The sequence below is a fragment of the Triticum aestivum genome, chromosome 6A (assembly GCF_018294505.1).
Source record: "Triticum aestivum cultivar Chinese Spring chromosome 6A, IWGSC CS RefSeq v2.1, whole genome shotgun sequence".
Lineage (NCBI taxonomy): Eukaryota > Viridiplantae > Streptophyta > Magnoliopsida > Poales > Poaceae > Triticum > Triticum aestivum.
The window spans coordinates 3,742,550-3,747,284 of record NC_057809.1 but is presented as its reverse complement, the minus strand read 5'-3'; the positions used below and the strand labels follow the sequence as shown (position 1 = coordinate 3,747,284).

Here is a 4,735-nt window from a genome sequence, read left to right as displayed (position 1 = left end):
GTGTACAAGGCCGATTTGGAGTGGTTCCCTCGCAAGCTCCTGCTATTCCCCACCTCTCGCGACGTTCTGCATCTAGATTGTTTTCTTCAGTGGCAGGAAGGTGAGTGGGATGACCATATGTCAGGGAGTGTTTGGTTTAAAGAGAGATCACTGGGGATGAGTTCACGACCATGTTCCTGCTAATTTTTGGCAATATGGTTCAGAGAGTGGTAACTATTTGGTCAAACAAACATCTTCCTGTCTTGATATGCCTTTTTATTTTTGGTTATTTGTGAGAACTTTTAGTACATGTCTTTGTCATAGCTAGAACTTCTGACAACTTTGAAGCAAGAATGTTCAGAGAAATTGTTCCATGGAATAGCTAAACGATAATACTATTATTGATTTATGATAGTTTGCACATGCATACAGAAATAGATATATTCAAGCCTGTAATGGCTAACAGCCAAAAGTATGAATCTATTCTTGATACTCTTTTCCCCTTCTCTTAAAATAATCATATACAAATTATAAGCTTTCTAACATCTGCATATTTCAGGTTTCCAAGGAGGTACAGAAAGCAAGGTTCAAACAATTCAGTGCAGCAGCAGCAACACCTCCAAGGTGAGAAATAGGTTCCTATTTATCCTTCTTTGCTAGCTGTGTTCCTCTGCTGGGCATCGACCATGATCTCCATGTCGCCACTAAGGCCATGGCTCCTGGGATCGAGGACGCTGGGCTCGCATGGTCTAGGCCACTATTGATTTGTTTCTCTTGGTTTATGGCCTCTTTCGCCTATGGTCGGATCTGCGCGTCCGCGTCCACAGGAGGACTAGGATCTGGCTGTGCTCCACGACTATCACAACCAAGCCGGGGAGCACCAGAGATCACAACTTGAAAATTTTAACTGCAATATTTGTTGGTCAGTGTCCTCATCTGAAATTGTTTGTAAGGTAGTGCTTTATTCTGTATAGCATCCTTGGAAGATTGTGTGGTGTGATGCTTGGGTGTAGAGCCTTTTTTGTTATTCTGTATAGCAAAGGGAAATAGCCTCGGGCCCTCAGTTTGGTATAGCAATGGGGGTGATCCTTCGTTGGAAGAAACATTGGTGTGAAACAGATAGACTTACTGTTTTTTCATACTATACTAGCATAGTGTTGGTTGTTAATTTTAAGTGTATCAGCAGTTTTTTCAGCCAATGAAGTTATGCTCACGACATGGAGAACTTCAAGGACAACCTGCCTGAACAGTTTCTACCTGATTAGTGAACTAGGCCATTTACTATACAAATAGTTATTTTGTTGCAAGTTACGCCGTTGCTTCTAAATACTACACTTTTGGTTGTATTTAGCAACTAAGAATGACACAAGCAGCCGCTAAAACATTCGAGCAATGCCCAAGGTTAGTACAGGAAGCATAGTTGTTTGCTTTAGTAGAAATTATATTCCTTTTTTCCACTACCGTGAACATGGACGTGAGTAGGTAATTGCTCCTAAAAGAAACCTAATTAATGTATTGTTGAACCTAATTTTGAGATGATTTTTATTCTGCCATTGTACAGTGCACATTAGCATCGTCTAAATACACATGTCTCTGGGGTTTCTTTTTGGTGGCAAATTGATTCTTGCAATCATGGTGGAAAGGCCAGCAATAAGGCACTCTACACTGATGAAATTTGCATAAGTATTCCTCTTTGTGATAAGATTTCACCAAAAGTTTCAACATTAAGATGTTTACTTAGTTAAATCCTGAACTGAGGCACCCACCCATACATGTATAAGCTCCAAAAAATAAAACAATTTGCAAAGAATTTTTCAGCTTTCGGGCTATAAGCGTTAGACATTTTCATAAGAAATGCTGAATGTTAGTATCAATTGAATCAATTTGACCTTACACGCAGTGCAGGTATTGTTAAATCTGTAGTTATAATTTATTCACCTGTAACTTGATTTTCTTTTCACTTCTCTTTTTATAAATTCATGTAGTCGGCTATAATAATGATATTTTTTTCTTTTGAGAGAGAAATTGTGTGTCTGCTCTGGTTTTAGTTTTAACGTCAGCTTGTTACAATCCGTAACTACTTGTAGACTACTTCATCCGGATGGGTTTGCAACTTTGTGTACAGACTGCTTCAACACTTCTATTTTCTATAGGACTTGGATTAATAATCTCCAACAATATGGTCATGCTTCTTATATTTACTTTCAGTTCTAAATACATTTATGTTTTTCTCTATGTTGTACTACTAAACTATGTGTGCTAAAGTAAACATAAAAATATGACGGGGTGGTGGTTTCAGCCATAGAAAGAATTGATTTGGAGAACAAAGGGAATTTTCGGCGGACGAAGAACTCGCTCGAGATGCTCCAGTGATGATTTTATATAGCGTTTTATCTAAACCTGGGTTCCTTCTTTCAGACTGGGCGGTGCCCTATGATGTGAAGCCGGTGTAATAACTTTTTCATTTGGCATCGGTGGTGATGTGACAACCTTTTAGACAATTTGGCACCTGTAACACAGTGGAAGACCTCATACGAGCTGGTTGCCTTCCTGGTAGTTGTTGCGGGTTTTGAATTAAGTGTACAACTATGTTTAAAACGCCATGATCAGAAGCTGTGGTGGGTGTACAGATTGACTCTTATTACATGACTATTCCTAAGATTGATTCTGATTGGGTTAGGGGCATGTGATTTTGTTCTCCCGGTGCAACGCACGGGCCCTTTTGCCCTTCCTAGTGATCTATAAACGCTCTTATATTGCTTTACCGAGGTGAGAAATTTCTAGTTGTCGTGTGCAAAGATATCAACATCTTTTCCACTTGGTAAGGAAAATGTGATACTCTACTCACCGTCGGTATCTTACACTTTTTAAATGATGGAAATGTGGTATTTAGCACGGTGGCAGATCATATAGAAAGTGTTGCTTTAGTCGGCGCAAGAAAAAAAGTGGCATTTAAACGAGGGCTCTTATGGGGTGTCTCATAGCATCATGTAAAAGTAGGGAGTGTTGTTTCGCCGAATACCCCTCTGAGATGGGGTTTCTGTTATGCATGCAGTGCAAACAAACTCGATGACGATCAGTATCTATGTTCACATGGGAGCAGCTCAGACGATAGTTTCATTTCTAATCATATTTTATATTTTGCTTAATATCATCCTCATTCTTTTTACCTATCTACTTGTCTTTTTTTTCAAGTATTCTTCATAGTTGTCTCCTTGATTCAACATCGTCGCCACCTCTCACTTATCATGTCCAACAGTCAGAGGAAGTGTTCCATCTTGCCATTGGTCTTTTAGCTAGAGTTAATATTATGGGACCATGGTAACCGGAGTCAAGGTTATAAGAAGACACAAGTTTCAAAAACACTTCATAATACAAATAAATTATGAACGCCGAGCAATAGGGATGCAAGGACCAAACGGTGGAGGTAAGATGAGGCATGACAGAAGGGCAGATCGAGACAGGCGCGGGGCTGATCAATACGTTGCCAGACGGATGAAGTCACATGAAGAGACGCACGGTGAGATGTGAGTTTGTTCCTTTTCTCCTCTCCGTATTGATTCTCGTTGATGAATTGCCACAAGGGTACCATCATCTCTTTAAACTTGGTGAGAAATCTCATAAAGGGTGTAAACTTGATATACCAATATGGTCATTAGGCCCAAATCTTTTTAAGGTGAAGATGTGAATTTTTAGCAAGGCGACAAACAAAACAACTATACTTTGACGTGCACTACTACAAAGTGTTTCAATTAGTGCAATGTGCGGTGGGATGAGGAAGAGTGGGAGAAGGGGCTGTTGTTCCCAGACCTTTTTAATAAATAAAAGTTCAGCGATGATTCTAGACCACCATCAACGAAGGTTAATTAGTGACCAGGCCAAAGGAAAGGGGTCACGGTTATGGTCATATATCCAATGGTTTCAAACCTTCGCCCCACGGGGTTGCGATCCTCATCATTGGGCAAGGTGCCGAACCACATGGCATTTCTGATTGATTGAAGATACAAGAGCAAATCCAAAACAACTAACAACAACACAAGATTGCTATAACAAGATTATGAGCGTTGATATTTGATCCTTTCATCAAAATTCTAATATATTAGTAATATATGGTAACATCCTCTTTACCTACACAACATTGTTAATATGCAGGCCCGTTTAGCAAGATAGTTCATCCTAAATACTATCTTTCTATATTCATTATACCTAATAATAAAGCGGCTATTGCTTCTGACGGTGCGTCACTGAAATTGCCTCCAAAGTTGCAAAATATTACCCAGCGATGTTACTTATAAGTTTTTTTTTGAGAATCTCACAAAGCTTTATTACTGAATCATAATGTTCATAGGTACAAAAAGAAGATCGCCGGGTTGTCCTAGCCAAGTGTGTCGGCCAAACCCTAAAGATAACGCATGCTTTGCGAGATTATGGGCCTCCGTATTGGAGGTCCTATACTCATGAGTAAACGAACATGAAATAAAGGTAGTTGCTCTAGCCTTGATTTCCTCGACAATGGCTCCAAATTCCGCTGAGCTTCCCTGTCTGATTGCATCTACCACCACCTTGCAATCAGAGGCAACAAGTAAATGGTTGATATAGAGATCTTCTGAAAGTGCTAATGCCTCCCGAACAGCTAGTGCTTCTAGCACCTGGGGGTTGTGCAGTCCTCTGAAAACGAGAGCTGACGCTCCCATGAACAAACCTCTCTCATCCCTGCAAACCACACCAACTGCGCCAAACGTACCTGGGCGTGACA

General features: G+C 40.2%; 1 long non-coding RNA gene across 2 annotated transcripts; it reads left to right on the top strand.

The window, feature by feature from the left end:
• The first annotated feature begins 7 nt into the window (after nt 1-7).
• LOC123131580 (uncharacterized) lies at nt 8-2,647 on the top strand. Of its 2 annotated transcripts, none has more exons than XR_006464193.1 (2): nt 8-603; nt 2,398-2,647. It is a non-coding gene; the product is annotated as an uncharacterized lncRNA (long non-coding RNA). The 2 variants fall into 2 exon arrangements; XR_006464194.1 differs by lacking the exon at nt 8-603 and adding an exon at nt 610-901.
• Nucleotides 2,648-4,735: the final 2,088 nt, after the last annotated feature.